A 19,118-nucleotide genomic window follows, 5' to 3' on the forward strand; every position below is an offset into this window, starting at 1 on the left:
GGTACGGGGTGGTGAACTTATAGGACACTCCACATTGTTGCCACAGGGACGTCATATACTTTGAGATATAATTAGTGCCGCGATCGCTCACGACCTCGCGGGGAAACCCCACCCTGGAAAAGATCCCCATCAGGGCCCGGCCCACCACAGGGGCCGTAATGGTGCGCAGGGGGATAGCCTCTGGGTAGCGGGTGGCGTGGTCCACTAGGACCAAGATAAAACGGTGGCCTTGGGAGGTGGGGGGGTCCAGTGGTCCCACGATGTCGATCCCGACTCGTTCGAAGGGGGTACTGACGACCGGGAAGGGTTGGAGGGGAGCCTTGAGTTTCCCTCCACTCTTTCCACTAGCCTGGCACGTGGGGCAGGACTTGCAATGGGCCTCTACCGCTGCTCTCATCTTAGGCCAGTAAAAATGGGTCACAAGACGGTTGTACGTCTTGTCCTGTCCCAGGTGACCGGCGAGGGGGACGTCGTGGGCTAAACCCAGGAGGAAACCTCGGAAGCGGAGGGGTACCACCAGTACCCGTCCCGATCCCAGCTCCACCGACTTCTGCTCACTGTACAGGATGCTATTCTCCCAATAGATTCGGTGCGTCCCGGTCTGGTCACCTGCGGCTTGGCCCTCGGCTTGGCGCCGCAGCCCGACCAGGGACGGACAAGTGGCTTGCTCCCTGCAAAACTCCTCCCGAGTGGGTCCGCCCTCGTGGCGCCATTGGGCCAACTCGGGTAGATCGCCTAACTCAGGGACTGGGTCCGGGTCGGATGGTGTGGGTTCATCGCTAGCGACGGACCCTTCTGATGGGGGGACGGAAGGACCCTCGGCGGGGACTGTTCTGATCTCTTCGAACGGGATGCTCTCGACCTCCCTCTGGGGAGTGAGTCGGGCGGACATAGATCGGGTGGTGGCGCACACCCACTCGGGGAGTCCCATCATTCCCAGGTGGGCCTTACGCTCTACGTGCTTCCATGGGGAACTCTCTAGGTCGTTCCCTAAAAGGCAGTCGACCGGCTGGGAGGTTCTTACGGCCACCTTGAGTTTGCCTATCACCCCTCCCCACTCAAATGGCACCAGGGCTACCTGGCACATGCTCTCTCTATTGTCTGCGGATATCACAGGGCAAAAGACGTTGGGGAGGATCTGCTCTTCGGGGACTAGGTGCCTGAGGACACCGGTGATACTGGCCCCGGTGTCTCGCAGGGCCTCTACCTGGTGGCCATTGATTTTGACAAGCTGCCCATACTTCTGGGTGTTGGAGGGGAGGAGGCTACCAGGGACCATCTCCCTATCTCCCAGGGATACTAGGGCCATTGCTGCGGGTTCCCACTCTTCGGCTTCCTCTACCCCCTCCCCCAGGGCTACGCTGGCTATCTGTCTCGTCGGGGGGACTTGGGGGGCCATGGGGCACTCTGGGTCATTGGCGTAGTGCCCGGGTTTCTGGCAGCGAAAACATGTGACGGTCACCCGGTGTCCCCGTTTCCCAGGGGGCCCGGTTACTGGTGGAGGGGGCGCCGGGAAAGGTGGAGGTGGTGTCTTCGGGGGGCTAGGCTGGGACTCTCTCGGCCCTCCCTGGTTCCCTCCTCCTCTCTGGCGGGGTGGTCCCTGACTGGTTCGGGGGTACTCTCCTACCATGCCCCGGGAGACCCGGGTGTTGGTCCAGCGGTCGGCCTCCACAGCCAGCTTCCGGGGATCTGTGAGCTTACTGTCCAGCAGATGCTGACGTAGTTCTACGAAGCAGTTCGCAGCTAGATGTTCCCACAACATGAGATCAGTGAGTTCGGCCAGGGTGGTGACCTTGCTGCCCTTGGTCCACCCATCGAAGGCCCGACTGAAAAAGTTTACATATTCCACCCATGTGGTGCCCGGGATCTTCCTGCAGTCCCGGAACCGCTGACGGTACATTTCTGGGGTGAGGCCGTATCTTGTGAGTAGAGCCTCTTTCATGTGGCTGTAGGAGGTCTGCAGGGAGAGGGGTAGGTCGAGCAGGGTGTCCCTTCCTTCGCTCAGAAACCGCCCCCACAACCCCGCCCCCCAGTCCTTCTCCGGGATCCGATGGGAGGTCATGGCGACCTCGTAGGCCCGAAACCATTGCTGAATGTCATCGTTTTTATAATATTCCTTGACCACATCCTTCGGGATGTGGACCTTCTGTTCCGCTGGGGAGACCGTCTCTCGGTTACTTGGGGGCCTCCCTTCCTCGTTTCGGGCCTTGAGCTCGAGTTCCTTTAAGCTGCGTTCGTGCTCCAGCTGGAGCTTCCTTCCTTCGTGCTCCCGTTGGAGCTTTTTCTCCTCCAGTTCGCCTTGTACACGCATTTGTTCTACCGCTAGTTTTTTTTCCGCTAACTTCAACTCGCCCTCAATTTTGAGTTTGGCTAGCTCTAGTTCATGATTGCGGCTTCTCTCTCTGTCCGCGAGTTCTTCTGGGGAGAAGCCCCCGTCTGGTACGCCTCCTCGCACCTGATTGCTGCTGCTTTCACTTTGGGGAGGTTCGGTTTCGTCGGGGCGCTCCCCCGTGCCTTCCGGGCGGGAGGCCCCGGTCTCCACCCAAGTTTTCAGTGCTTTCTGCAAATCTTCCTTCGTGTTGAGACCAGTGGTAGCGATTTTAAGTTCTTTGCAAAACTGCTTCAGCTCCTTGTGTGTATATTCTTCTAGATGCTCCACCTGGAACACCCTGTTGGCGTTGGTTTCTGCGGGGCTCATGGCGCTTCCTTCTGCCATCCTTGTCGGTGGTGCGTCCGTTGTTCACGGTACGATCTCTAGGTGATGGGCCCGAATCCCGTCGCTTGCCACCAATGTTAGACGGCGACCTCAGAGGAGCCCGGAAAGGGGGTCCTGACTACCCTGAGACCCACCCTCAAAGTATCGTAGCCGGGCACTGGCGGGAGACTCCCCAGGGGGAGGAATCTCGCAGCTAGGATCGTACTTCTGGCGCCACACGACACAGAGTAATCACACCGGTTATTCTCAGAAACAATCTTTATCAAGTAGGCTATCACGGCAAATATGTACACGGTGTGCACGGGTGCAAGAGTCTCGGAAAGGTAGGGGGGTAGCGGGACAGTCTTTGGCAAAAGTTCAAGCAGGGACGTATCCGGCGCACAGCTCACAATCCTCGAGCCGGGGGATACGGGGTCGTAGTCGGGGTCCGGCGGGGCCGTGAGAATCTGGGGGAGCCGCGAGTCTCTCAGCAGGCTTAGACACAAGTTCGGAGATGTTACGATATTCCAGGAGCCGCGAGTCACTCAGCAGGCTTAGGCGCAAGTTCAGAGATGTTACGATCTTCCAGGAGCCGCGAGTCACTCAGCAGGCTTAGGCGCAAGTTCAGAGATGTTACGATCTTTCAGGAGCCGCGAGTCACTCAGCAGGCTAGGCGCAAGTTCAGAGATGTTACGATCTTCCAGGAGCCGCGAGTCACTCAGCAGGCTTAGGCGCAAGTTCAGAGATGTTACGATCTTTCAGGAGCCGCGAGTCACTCAGCAGGCTTACGTTGTTCCAGCGTCGAATCTGCCGGACCGGCCCGGAGCACCCCTTGTTATAGGTCGACCCCTCTTTGATGTCCGGGGTCGGTGGAGGCAGGGGTCTTGTCACCTGGGGGTCGCTTGTCGGGGTTTCCTGCTATTGTCTTTTGATCTCGTTCAGGGCCGGGCCGGGAGGAGTCCCAGACACCCAGCAGGCGTGGAGCCAGCTCTCAGGGAGGCCGGAGGGCCGATCGAAACCCATCGTCCCAGGGGAGTCCAGAGGTGCGATAGAAACTGCTCCTCCCTCTCTCATCCCCCTGGAAGTGTGATGTCCTCCAGCCGGAGTGGCGCCTCTAGGCCAGGGTCGCGCTGGGGCCGGGCGGCCATCTTGACGCATGAAGTGGGCATGCGGGCCCGGGGTGGCCGAAAGGAGGGAGGCCATGGACGGGGATGTCCGGGCCGGGTGCGGGTGTTCTGGTAGGAGGGACCGGCTGGGCCGGGTGGTTGGGGCTGCAGGTACCAGGTTTCGGTGGTGCGGGTGCACGGAGGGCCGTTCTGCGAGGCCGGGTCCAACAGCGTACTTGGCGCATCCTTGGGGGTAGATCAGTCATGTCCATTTGTTGACAGAAAGGTGGAAGGGAATGATATTACATTCTTGGTGGACACTGGTGCTACCCGTTCTACTGTGAGAGCAACAGAAATTCCTACCCTTACCCTCTCGGGAGAAACTATCCTAGTTGTAGGAGTCTCGAATAAGCACATTAGAACTCCAGTCACAAGTCCAATAGAAGTTCATATTAGAAACTTCAGAGACATGCATCAGTTTGTGGTATGTGACTCGAGTCCAGTAAATCTTTTAGGTAGAGATTTATTATGTAGGATGAACTGCACCATCTATTGTACGCCAGATGGTATTGCATTTCAGACACCTGATGAGGATGTTGAATTTAAGATGATGCTAGCAAAGAAAGGGACAGAAGTGGATGAGTTGTTTTTACTTCTCATGGAAGAGAATTTGCCTGAAGAGTTAAAAAGTGCAGTGAGATCGGATGTGTGGGATTTTTCAAGAAAGGAAATTGGCCTAATGACAAATGTAGATCTGATTCAGATAACAGTGAAGGAGGGTGCTGTATATCCAAACATACCTCAGTACAAAATGAGTCAGGAAGTAATTGCAGGAGTCACTCCTGTGATTGACGAAATTATTTAACAGGGAATTCTGAAAGAAATACTGAGCAGTCCTTGTAATTCGCCTATTATAGGAATTAAAAAGCCCATTGGGAAATTCAGAATAGTGCAGGATTTACAAAAGATTAATAAAATTGTAGTACCCTGTTGTCCAGTAGTGCCAAATCCAGCAGTAATCCTTTACCAAATTCCTTGTGATGCTGAATGGTACACAGTGATTGATTTGTGCCAAGCATTTTCTCAATTTCTTTACATCCGGAAAGCCAGTATTTATTCGCTTTTCGGTTCGGAGACCGTGTTTTGGCATGGTGCTGAGTTCCTCAAGGGTACACTGAGAGTCCCTCAATCTTTAATCAGATATTGAAAAAATGTCTGGAGACTCTAGTCATGCCAGGAAATTCAGTTTTGGTTCAATATATTGATGACCTGCTAGCGGCATTAAAGACACAAGAGGCATGTGCAACAGATACAGTTGCCTTGTTGAACCATTTGGCAGAAGGAGGACAGGTGTCCCCAGCAAAATTGCAATTTTGTAAACTGGAAGTCCAGTATTTAGGACACAAAATAGAAAAGGGAGTCAGAAAAGTGACACCAGAAAGATATAATGTGATCAAACAAATGAGCCCGTCCAAAACTCAGAAAGAAGTACGAATGTTTTTGGGAATGGTTGGATACTGAAGGCAGTGGATCAGTGGTTTCTCACTGATTGCAAAACCTCTACAGAGGTTGACATGAAAAGATGTGAAAGATTCGATTATCCTGGATGATGAAAGTATGGAAGCTTTTACTAAATTGAGAAACAGTCTTTGTTGAGCACCTTCATTGGGAATGCCAGATTATGCAAAGGAATTTGTGTTGCACTGCTGTGAGAGAGATGGATGAGCACTTTCAGTCCTAACTCAGAAACATTGAATGGTACAACGTACAGTAGCATATTTTTCTGCTACTTTGGATTCAGTGGCTGCAGCATTACCAGGCTGTTTGAAAGCACTAGCAGGCACGTGCGTGAGTCTGGAACAAAGTGAAGCGATTTTGATGGGATATCCAGTCAAGGTGTATGTGCCACTGTAGGAAGGTGGATATCTGACTATGGTTACCCCCAATTTTTTGCCTAATGTCTAGCTGGTTTTTCGACTTAGTAGGCCTGAGATTCTGCCATTCAGGGTCTCAGCCTGTCTGCTCTCTCTTTAAAATGGACTCCATGCACCCTAGGTGCATAACCCATTGGAACTAGATCACCCTGTGAGCCCCTGTACCAGTGTACACTAGGTACCCAGGGCATTGGTGTATCTAAGGCCTACCAGGGGCTGAAGCATGTATTGTGCCACCCCTAGACTGGCCTAACAAATTTGACACAACTGGCTGATCACTCAGCTGGGGTAAGTTGGTGTAACCACCTCTTACTTAGGTGTAGTATGCCTATACCTAACCTTAAAAGGAACACATGGTAACCTATCAGCCACTCCTATGGCAGGCCTTGACAATCCTGAAGGCAGAGTGCTTGGTTTCCATGTGAGATGGTGCTCTGGCATGAGCTGAGCCTGTCTGCAGTGGTCAGAACAACTTCCTTCTACCGTTTCCAGATATCGTCATACCATATACTCTTAAGTGCATTATGAACCTCGCGGTTAAATGCTATCTTTGGTTTGACTTTATCAAAACATGTTGAGTAAGGTGTTATACGAATTGGAATACTAACCCCTCGCCAATTCTGGCGACGGGGTTAGCATTCCACCCTTCTAGAGGGACACGACATGTACAGTACCTGAAACCCGGGTAAAATCAGACATAGCCTCAGCTCCACAAAATGGACGCTGCCACCACAGACACAAGTCTGCCCTCCTGCTGCTGGGAGTCCTTACAGCTTGGGAGACGTGGACAAAGGGTTTCCTGCCAGGGGAGGTGCCAGCACCACCCCAGACAGGATTTTGTGTATTGGTCAGGTAGGGCTTGAATAGAACGAGACATGCCTGAGGCTCACAAGGAGCCTCGGTGCATATGCCAGTTCAAACCGGTCCTGGGGCACACCAGTCCCGGGCCTGGGGCGAGCTGGACAAAGGATTGGGGGTGTAACCACCCCCCTTCCTGGTCCCACCCATAGGGAGGGACCTAGCAGGTAGTCCGGCCCCTAGAATCCGAATAAAGGTAGGAGCTGTGTCCTAAGACTTCAGACATCCTGGAATCAACTTACTACAAAGAAGAAGATGGGAACTTCGACGCTCTGCTGCACAGAGGACTGAAGAAAATCTCCCCTGTGGTCAGGGAGTGACCACCTTGCTAACGCAAGCACCATCCAGCGAATCGACGTCTGCTTTGCCGCCGCCTCCTGCCGAAGCCCGAGCCCAGAGACTGACCAGACCTGGACCTCTAGACCTTTCACAGCCCGATCCACAGTCCCTGCAAAGAAGGAACCCGTGGAGGCATCGAGACCCATGGAGCCAGCCATCTGGGAGAGACTACTGACAAGCTGCAAGCGCAACAACAGAGGCTCCCTCCAAGTTGTGCTTTGGGTCCTGAGAAGCCCAACACCCGAGCAGCATCTGCACCAAAGGTGAGCCCTCCAGCATCTCCACGATCTGCGTGGGGCCCCTCTGCACTTTGCATCTCGACGCGCCTAACCGATCACTGGCCTGTTGGCTAGTGGCCATCTTGGTGACGAATCTTGAAACTAACACTGCTGGTCCGGTTGCTCCAGACTGGCCCTTGCTCCCCTCCAGAGGAGCAGCCCCTCTGACCTTGCTGGTCAGAGCTACAAGCTTTCTTCATTCTTCATGACTATTGCTTTTGCCAAGGCTTGTTTGCTTCCACCGAGTCGCCGACACCGCCGAAAGCGAGAGCCTATGTGGGACAGCTCGTGAACCGACTCCTGGATGTCGTCAACCTTCAGGGACCACGTGGCTGCGGAGACAAGCTACACCTTTCCTCCTGTTTGCACCCGACATCGCCTGGTACCCACCTGGTGCCACGCTGGTCACTGGCTAGTGACTGTGAACACTGTCCCCTCTGCTTACAGGTCTTCTACAACTCTGATCCACCCTTGGATCCACCGCATCTCTTCTAGACTGACCGCCTGCAGCATCTTTGTCATCAGGCTCCATTGAGAAGATAGACGAAACCCGACGCACTTTGAGACCTATGCACCCGCTTCCTGTGGGTGAGGTAAAGCTGGCACTCCGGTGCCCATCTGTAAAGAAACATCTCTAGTGTCTAGGTTTGAAGTCTTGAATTCGTAGTCTATCCAGAAGACCCTTTTTGCAGTAACTTTGTAACTTTTACGCACCCATTGAAAACCTATGGGAGCCCGCGTGTGACTGTTTGCTCTGCACACGCAACCCGTGGACCTCCTGGTCACTAACTAAAGTTAGCTCCTTGTAGGCCCAGCGATTCTAGAGGCCCTAGGCCTTTTCCCTTTTCTATTCGTGGTACTTCTACCACTATTTTAGTATATGGTTTGAGTGGCCACCAGGGCCCATCCATATGAAGTGCAACTTCTGTATATTAAAACGTATTCTTGTTTAACGATTTGTGCTCCTGTGCTCATAAAGAGTCTAGGGGATACTTTGAGAAATAAATACATATATATTTTGAATATATATCTGTGTGGTGTCCTTTCATTGGTCTAAAGGGGGGTTACTTATGGTAAAACAGCTTGCTTTACATGCCAAAACGAGTTTAGCCTGAAAGACTGCTTAGCCTACGCTACCACTAGGGCAGCTGGTCCGAAAAAGGTTGACTTACAACCACACCATAAGGGTTGCTTGGCATGGTACAAGGTAGTCACTTTAACTAGTGAATATCATATACCAGGCCAACTTCTCACAGCCACATTCTATTGAGATTCTTTTAACTCGCACCAGGATGCTGTACATGACCTCTTGTCGGCTGACTAAGTACGAAAGAGTGATTCTGGGTGCTGAAAATGTGACTGTGGTGAGGTACACAACTGTAAACCAGGCAACTCTATTGCCGAATTCTTGTTGTGAGGAAGTGGGAGAGGAAACGGATCATGATTGTTTGGATGTGACAGAACTGTGCACCAAATCCAGGCCTGATATAGAGGATGTTCCATTGGAAGGATCAGACTGTGAGATATTTGTGGATGGGTCATGTGTAAGAAATGAGAAAGGTGAATTATGCACTGCCTATGCTGTTTGCATCATAGCAGGAGTACTAGAAGCATCCTGTCTAAAAGGGGTAAACTCCACTCAAATTGCTGAATTGATAGCTCTGATTAGAGCTTGCAAAATTTCCAAAAGCCTCAGAGTAACCATATTTACTGATAGTCAACATGGTTTTGGGATTGTACATGACTTTGTTCAGCTATGGCTGCAAAAGGGATTTCTGACTTCTTCAGGTTCCCCTATAAGAAACAGCAAAACTGTAAAAGAATTATTGGATGCTTTGCATGTGCCCAAAAGAATTGCAGTGGTCAAATGTGCCACACATAAATCAGGTGATGATTATGTGACGAAGGGCAACAGATACGCCGACCAGATAGCGCGTTTCTGTGCACGAAATTTAATGGTTTTAATGATTGAGGGGGGAAATACCGAATGCCATCTGATGTTTACAACCACATTTGAAACTTGGGATGAAGTTAGGCAGATGCAGGAAGAAGCAAGTGATGAGGAAAAATACATTTGGAGTAATACAGGCTGTAGAAAGAGAGCAGAGGACGAAATATGGGTCTATTTTGATGAAAGACCAGTCTTGCCTGATTCTTTACTTTCCCATATGGCCAGGGTGTACCATGGAATTGCGCATATTGGAAGAGATGCAATGATCAGGCTCTTCAAGAAGACATGGTATAACCCAAAGTTCCGGGTCATTGCAGAGACCTTTGCCAGAGGTGCATCACCTGTCAGCAGCAAAATCCAGGCAGAAAGACAGTTGTTAGTTGTGGTACAGTTGGAAAAGCAGGAGGACCGTTTACCCAACCCCAATTGGACTTTATAGAGCTCCCTCCATGTAATGGGCTGAAATACATACTGGTTGTCATCTGCTTGTTCTCTCTTTGGGTGGAAGCCTATCCGACGAGAAGAAATGACAGCCTCAAAGTAGCTAAACTGCTTTTGAGAGAACTGATCACTAGGTTTGGATTTCCAGTCACTTTAGAGACAGATAGAGGAACTAACTTTAACAATGAGATAATTCGGATGATTTGTGTAGCATTACAAATTGAGCAGAAGCTGCATTGTGCCTACCAACCTGAAGCATCTGGAGCGGTCGAGCAGATCAATGGCACTACAAAATCTAGGTTAGGGAAAGTGTGTGTATCCACAGCACTGAAATGGCCTGATGCTTTACCCCTTGTACTGAGAAGCATTCCTGACAAAAAGACGGGATTGAGTCCTCACAAAGTCTTAATGGGAAGAGCAATGAGACAAGCATTTATACCAGCCTACAAACTGATGAGTATATCTGATGATCTAGTGCTTGATTATTGCAGAGGATTGGCTGATCTGGTGCGTTCTGTGTCTCACCAGGTTGGATAAAATGCCACTACAACACAGCGGAATCAAGCTCATGATCTGAGTCCTGGAGAGTGGATTCTTGTCAAGAAACACGTGAGGAAATCGCGTTTAAAGAACCCAGGTGGAATGGACCTTATCCAATCATTCTGGTGACGACAACGGCAGTGAAGTGTGGTGGATTGCCACATTGGATCCATGCGAGCCATTCCAGATGAGTCCCAAGTCCACTTGAAAGACCAAGAGAGCAACAACTGGTAAATTAAAAAGTCAAAGACCAGTGGCTGAAGTGTGTGAAGCTGAAGAATCTAGAGTGACAGATTCTGAAGAACAAAGAGATGGTGAACAGCCGAGCATAAGTCAAGTAGAGTGGGCACCGGATACTAGGTCTCAAGAGACTGCTGTTGAGCCAGAAGAAAGTGAGTTCACAGTTGAAAGTGAAGTTACTGTCGAATCAACAGAAAGAGAAGTTCTTGAAAATCAGGAAGAACAACAGATAGAAGAAAGGACAAATAAAAGAACCTGTGAACCAGATACAGAAGGTGAAAAGTAGTTCAAACTAAGAAACCAAGAAAAGGTGATAATTGGCCAAGTGGAGTGAAAAGATTGAAATGCACGCTTGTGAGGAAAAAGTCAAAGAGAAGATCAGAGCAAAGTAATGAGGTTTCAAGTCACACAGAACAAAAAGAGTCAGGAGAAGAATTAGTACGAAGTACAAGGAGAGTAAATATTCCAAGTAAGAAATACACAGCACCAGAATGGACTTACTTCATCTTGGATGAAATTGAAAGTTCAGACCCAAGTGAAGAAAAAGACAGTTCTGACACTGAGTAGGTTGATGAAAGCACATTGAGACCGCCTTAAGAGAACTGTGACAAGTTAAGGTGCAACCTTGCTGACCAAAAGAAAATGAGATAAAAAGACTCAGAAAACCCAAAGAAAGAAAGAAAGAAAAGAAGGGGGTAAAAAAGAAAGCTTTGAAGTTTAGGATTACACTATGTTGTTTAATCTATATCTAACACCTCTAGCGGGTATCATCAGATCGTACGGCTTTGAGACTGTGTCTTATGCCGACGATGCCCAACTGCTTGTTACATGTGGCTCTGATTACGTCGGCACACAATCTCGTTTTAAGAGTTTTATGGTCCAAACTAAATGGTAGCAAGACTGAGATTATCCTATTTGGTAGAGCTGAGCAATTCTGGGCGCAAGATTGGTGGCCCCCGGAGTTAGGTGCATGTCCTTCTCCCAAGTCAGCAGTACGTAACCTAGGCATTACCATCGACAGTTCTCTATCCATGAAAACCCATGTTAACCAGATGTTAGGTGTCTGCTATGGGATTATGCGTAATCTCCGTAAAATCTTTAAGTGGCTAACTATTGAAGCGAGGAAACCCTTGGTGCAGGGTCTTGTTCTTAGCCGTCTTGATTATGGAAACGCTTTGTTTACGGAATGCAATAAGGACCTGCTTTCCAAGTTCCAGATTCTTCAAAATACCACAGTCAGACTTATTCTTAATCTTCCCCCTAGATCTCCTTCTTCCCCTAATCTTAATACCCTCCACTGGCTTCCGGTGCGACAAAGAGGCCATTTTAAAATCCTAAGCCGTACACACAAGACCATGTATGATACTGGTCCAAGCTATTTAGCAAAAAAAACTCCAATGGTATGTACCGAGAAGATCTTTAAGGTCTGGTACTAAATCATACCTTGTTCAGCCTCGCATTCGAACTTCCCGCAATGGTGGCCGCTCATTTTCTTACCTTGCCCCCATGCTATGGAGCAAATTACCACCACACCTTTCATCCATAGTTGATCACAAATGCTTTCGTAGAAAGCTGAAAACTTGTCTCTTTCCCCAATAAGTTCGCTTTCAGGCATCAGGTTGCTGTCTGTTTCACTGTCATTCTGCAGCTAGCGCCATGAGACCTCCCGGTGAAGTGTGCGCTCTACAAGAATATCTGACATTGACATTGACATTGACACTACTATTTTAGAAAACAATATGAGTAAAATGTAGAATTTTTATAGGTTTTGATAGATTTTTTATATTTTGATAGAAAACAAAATGGCCGAAGCAAAAGTGACTGAACATCCAAAATCAAGTCTAAAACGTAGATGTATTAAATCTTGCTTATGTAGTGTCTTTTTATTAACATTCTTGTGGATAATATTAACTGTCCTTGTACCTATTCTAATGCTAATAAATAATGGAAACAATACTAATGATGTAACAAGTGAAAGCGTGAGGGATGTCACTAATGAAACCCCTAATATTAATATAGGACAAATGGATGGAAGCATTCTTCATAATGATAAATCAATTAGTGATTTTTCTTTAAATATCTTTACTAAATTGCTGTACGAATACATTGACACAACGAATGTGAGTGATTGTTAAGTGTGGATGCAATTACCTTTGTCTGTCTCAGAGGGGGTGACGTATCATCACCTTCCTTTAACATATGGTGTGTCTTGCAGTGTCTTAACAAGCCTGTTTTATTTGATGGGGAATCTCGAACACCATTATTCCAACATAGATTTAGTATTTACAGAAATACCTGTTATAAAGGAGCTGAATAACGTTTTGAGTAGTAAGAATGCACGTTATATGGGAGAGTTCTTCCATATTACTAAAACTTTAGATATAGAATATGCTTATAAAAATAACCAAACTTTTAGTTTTCGGGTTGAAGAAAAGATATTCATACAAATGGTAGAAGATAGAAGTGAAAGTTTCCAAAGAAAGGCTGCTGAACAGAAGTCACAGGTAACAACGTGGGCTTTTAGAGAAGGTGTATACAAATAGAGGGATGTGGGGGTGGGGCTTTCTCCACTCAAGCAAGAGTGGGAGGTCCAGCATATAAGGTTAGCCCCAAGCGAAGTATTAGACAAAATGGAAATATGCGGTTCCTCTAGAGTCAGGAAATACAGGATATACAGAGTCAGGGAAGACAGCATCCAACAATACGTGCTATAAGAGTTAGCGTTGGTAATTCATATGTTGAATTTTAATGCCCTCACACACCCTTTTACAGGTGTCATGCTTCATCATTTGGGCTGCTCCTCATTGGGTCGGCGGTGCAATACCAACTGGCACCCTAAATAGGGGCACTTTATCGGAGATCTTTTATCCAACAGCCGTGGGGTGAAGTGCGGGTGTGGGGCCAGAACTGTGTAGACGTGGTGAAGTGATTTAAAATAAGGTTGGGAGTACCTGTGGGAAATGTTTTATTCTGGGGTTCTCCTACCCTATATAAAAACAATAAACAAGGCACTCGCTTGAGTTTAATTCCTCGCGCAGTGGTGTCGTTGTTAGCAAGTGTGGGTCAACATGTTTCTCGCTTTTAGTTAACTGCACTAGCGATTCTTCAGGACCGGACAAAAATAAAAACTATCTACAACTCGCAACTGTGGTGTTCAATGATATTCATGATAAACCTGTCAGTTGTTTAATATACCTGTTAAAACCTGGATCCACCCAATAAGTATAAACCCCAGGCTTCAACAGTGCCCGGTGAACCACGCATAAGGCTTTGCTCCTATGTATGCAAGAGGTTTTTGCACATTATGCTATTTCCACGACCTGCCCTGTTCACCGGGTCCGGGAGGTCAGAGAAGGAACTTATGAGAAAGACCAGACATACGCTGCAATGTCCCTGGACTGGTCTCAAAAGGGAAAATATGCTTGCTTAGAATGAAAACTAACTATAACAATTATTTCATTAGTACTAGTGAATGTGAACATACTTTCCAAATTACTGGAGGTTAGGTATTGAAAGGTGGAACTGATCCTGTCTTTCCAGGAGTCTATTATGTGTGTGGTAAGAAAGCCTATTACAGGTTGCCTGCCCATTGGTATGGTAGTTGTTATTTTGCAATAGTTTTCCCCAAGGTCTACCATGTAGACAGAAACAATAACAGACTAAGTGAAATAAAACAAGGACTAACACGTAATAAGAGAGCAAGTTTCTCAGAAATAGTAGGTGATATGTTTGGTGCACTGATACCCTCAGTTGGAGTCGTTCTGAATTCACACAAAATTCTAAAATTGTCCACACTGTTTGATCGTTTATCAACAGATCCTGCTGGTGGGTTCTTGATGAGTGACACAGAAATTGTTGCGATCAGATCAATGGTTTTGCAAAATCGACTTGCCCTTGATATCTTATTAGCAAAAGAGGGTGGAGTCTGTGGCATGTTGAAAATCCAACACTGCTGTACATATATCCCTGATAAGAGTAAAGGAATTGAGGAATATATTAAGAATATTACAAAATTACATGAAGATTTGACCCAACTGAAGGTTGATGGTGTTTGGGAGAGAATTGGTAAGAGTTTCTCCTCTGTAGGCAAATGTTTTTCTACCTTCGGATGTAGTTTATTAGGAGAAAAAAATAATGCCCATTATTTCAGTAGCCATAGTAGCCTTAGTGATAATAACAACATATAAATGTTGTAAGTGGAAGAAAAGAAATGAAAGAATCAAAGAATCAACGAAGAACAAGAAAGAAAAAAAGAGATGAGCTAGAATTAGAAGATATGAAAGGAGAATACTATGATCTGATGAAAGATTTAGACAAGAGTGCCATACAAGAGAAAAGAATACTGAGTTTTAGATAAATGGAGATGGCACTCGATATGGTGGGTATTTTATGATGCCTCCTGAAAGCCATCAGAGGGGGTATTTGATGGAGCAGGAATTCGCAAAAAGAAACCTGCTTGAATTAACACCACAATAATACATACTAACAGTAAGTAGTAATAGTAAACTACCTTGCACCTTACATAAACATGAGGGAAACTGCTTTATGCATGCATACACTAACGTGAGTTAATACATGAAAGAGCTAAAACCATATTTACACTGTGCTTTAAAGGGAAACGATAAATAATGCATGACTAGGCTGCATGTGCATTTCATAGATTGCATGTTGCATCTTGCTTTGAAATAATAAATAATGCCTCTTTTGCTTAACACTTATGCTAGGAAACGTTAATAGGGAACAGTGCAGAGGTGGGTGGTAATTAGTGAGAAGTGCATATCATATAATTAATGAATGTTTATGTTCCATTTTGCTATGGTGAGCCGAATAGTTCCCCTTCCCTTAACTTGGCCTGATAGGGGAGGGCTTGAAGAAAGGAGTGAAATTGATCTGTCAAAGGCAAGACAGAAGCACTGAGCACAGCAGATGTGACACCAAGAGTCAAGGTCGATATGCTGAAGGAGAGTATTGAGTGCCTGCCAAAGGATGTGACCAACCGTGGGACTAAAATGCTGCTTCCGCAGGCATTTCTGGAAATTATGAATAAAAATGTTTAAATATATCATGTGTTAAAATCATGAGAACAAGTTGATATCTGGGCTGTGGGAAAGGATGTAGAACAATAACATGACTACAATTGAGTGAAGTCATAGTAGTGTGACAGAGCCACCTCCAAAATTCACAAAACAACTGTCGAGTTTTGAGAAATGTTTCAACTGATGTGGGATGGACATGTAGGTTTTATGATATAAATGGGGTGCCTTTAGGGGTGTTGTTTAGACTTGCTGAGAGAAAGAGAAGAATAGTTTGTTGGTTTGCAGAGAGGCCTAGCTGTTTCCTGTCCCTGTCCTGGGTCCTGAAATCTTTGTTCCCTGATTCTATTTCGGGGAATCCGCATCATTCCCTAGGCCAGGGGGTGGTTTTATACAGATCCTTTGGGTTTGTATTATTCCGACTCGTTCTTTCAAATTACTTACAAATGTATTTGTCTCTGAAACCTTCATCTCTTCACCTATCCACTCCGTCATAGGTATATTGTCACGTATTATTTGGATGAAACTTATGTCTCTTCATCTATCCCCTCTGTTAGATGTTTTTTTGTTTTGCATTGTTTGCTGAAACTTTTGTCTCTTAATCTATCCACTCCTTCATGCGCATGTCAAAATTGATTGATGAGTTTGATTCTATTTGAATTGCTGATGTTTCTTCTCCCGTTTGTGAACTCATTGTTTGCCTTGGTGACCATATGCACTGCATTTAATTTGAGATAAAGCTTTATTAACTTTACAGAGAGTCTGTGATTGTTTAGCTGACTAAATAGTTAGTTAGATAAGTATTATCATTACCATCAACTATTCAACTAATTGGTTCAACGACCAAATAGAAGGAAAGTTGATGTATAAGTTAGACATGCATTTTATGATGTCACACATGGATTTTGAAAGAAAAGAATTGAATGTTTATTCAAAATTGACCGCCAGCGCATCAGGGATTTGGGTGATTGTGTATGGGCCATTGTTCTGTGATGTTATCGAGCATTGATCCCTGATCAGGTATTGGTATCGTGCTGGATCACTGTTTTACTGACTTCAAGTAAATATACAGCTCATGTATTATTTTACTAATTAAAGGTGGGCAGACGATTATCTCTCATTTCTAAAATCGTGTTTGAAAACAGCCTCTCCTGCGTCTGCATTTGCTTTGTTGTCTTCAGATTCTTTGTTGTCAATTAATTGCAGTTAGGTTGTGTCCATTAGTGAGTCAATGTGAAACCAACAGGTGGGTAAAAGGTGCCTTTTGTTACCATTTACCATTTTATCAAAGCTGCTCATCTCCTAGCTGCAGCAAAAAAAGAATTGGATGCTGCGGAATCGATATAAAGTAATAATTTCTACGGCTGAAGGAAACCTCAATTAATCCCTCAGGCGAGAAATAGTCTCAATCAACCATATGTCTTAGTATAAAAGCACATACACCAGTCTGTGATCTATGTGTTTATCTCTGTATGTATATTTGTAAATGAAACACAAATTATTTACATATACAAACAATAAAGTAATGCAGAAAATGTGTTATACATATAACATATATACATCTTACATACACAAATAGTCATACAATCTCTGTCATATACAAAAGGAAAAAGGAAAAGCAGAAAGAATCCTTGTTGCCCTAATTTCTTACGAGGCTGCGAAAAGAGAAAACTTTTACTGGTTCCGGTTCGCAACCCATATCAAAGAGATAGCCCTTATGTCAACAACTATCAGGCGAAAAATAAGTCTAACGCCCTTTTCTCTATTAAGTGGTGCTGCAAAATTCCTTTGTTAAGAAGTCAAATTTCTGAGGGTTTCTCTTTTTTATCAGGTCGATGCGTTTCAGCCCGTTTCATCTGGGCCTCATCAGGACTTGGGGCACAAAGAAAACCTCCAAGATTCGACGGTAGTGTTATTGAAATATAGACACACTAAACGGCTCCAGGGACACACAACTGTTCGATCACAAGCTATTTTTTTAATGGGTAGACATAGAGTGAGCACTCCTTCACCCGTCCTAAGTGGAAGGAAGTACAGCAGCTACCCCGTATTTGTTTCTCGAATCGGGGGAGTCCGGGAAGTCAATTCCATGAATGCGGGACCTCTCGTTGTGGCACCAACAGTGCAAGCAGCATTGTGCTGGAATTGCAAAATATGTGTGGGAGAGCGAAAGTTGCTCCCACCCTGATAAGTGTGAATTATAATCACCTGTAGTCTGCACTCACACATATTTGATGTTTGTAATGTATTAATTCTGATGGGGTATGACACTTTTAAAAGTATCTCCGTAGACTAATGCAATGTATACGTATGTTTAGAATGTAACTAATAAGATTTTGATATTTACATATTAATAATCCATTTAAAAGAGTCTTAAATGTGTTACAAGGGTAGATAATCTATTACTGTGCCTTCGAAAATTTGAATGTATATGTGTGTAGAACGAGAGTAGAAAAACTATATTAATATATCATAGTGTAATTCGTATTGATATTTGCATTTACAATTTCTAATGAACGTGTTGAGAAAATAAATTTAAATGTGTAATAGAAACGTGCACATAATGTAACCTGTGCACATGTTAATTTAGCTTGACTTGTGGACCCAAATTTCATTATACTTGAAGTTCACGTTTTCAGCTAACACTTGAATTTACCTTTTATTTTTTGCTGTAGAAATGTTACATGCAATTGTGTTCCCACTGCAGGTGGACAAGGATTCGTAATTGAGAGAAAGATGAAAGGGTCACTGTTCTTAGTAGATGGTAAGCTGTGTGAAGAAGAAATTGTTATATTCTCGGGTTAGGCCCATGAAGCAAAGCAGCTCATTTCTCACATTGTCCTCACAAATAATATTTCCAGTTGCGACCTTCAACACACATTTTCACGCACGACAATGTTGGATTACTTTCTCTGAAACTAAACTTGTTTTACATCTAGCTTCGAGCAACATTATCACAATGCCTTGGGAGAGGATGTGGTCCGTCGGCTTAAACTGCCGACTTTGGTGCAGGAAACCAGGGTTCGAGCCTCGAGGTCGCGTCCACATCCTGTGATTCTGGGCAAATCACTTAATATCCCCGTGCCTGAATATGTAATGTAAATACGGTGCTATGTAAAGTGCTCCAATACCTTCGGGTCGAGTTCGCGCTATATAAGAGATGCAAAAAAAAAATGCCTTGCACATCATGTACGTCTCGTTCCTTACCACATATAAATGTCATCACTATCTTCATCCACGGAGCGACAGGGCTATCCAAATATTCATAACATCACTAATCTATGAGCACATCACGAGGCTGCTTTCTATTATAAAAGATGAGCATCCCTATAGATTAGTAGAGGAGACACTTCTGCTGACACGAAGGTCCTGGCAGGCTGAGAAATCATCGTGCAGTGCTCTGACATTCCGCAAGGGGTGTCCAACTCGAGACCAAGATGGGGTCCTCATTCTCTCCCATCAGGTAATGGGGTTGGATTGTCCCTTAGGGGATTCTTGGCTTAACACCTACCCACACTTTAGGTGCACTTAGAGTAGTATTTGCACAGTAGGAGTACACTAGATTACTGCCTTGTTTATATGCCTGCCAAATGATGCACATTCACACACACACCTTCACAACCACACACCCACACCCACAACCATCCACACCCACACCCCACACCATGCCCACAGACAAGAATCCAAAGTTCACAACAGCGGA

Source organism: Triturus cristatus, chromosome 8, assembly GCF_964204655.1.
Source record: "Triturus cristatus chromosome 8, aTriCri1.1, whole genome shotgun sequence".
NCBI classification, from domain to species: domain Eukaryota; kingdom Metazoa; phylum Chordata; class Amphibia; order Caudata; family Salamandridae; genus Triturus; species Triturus cristatus.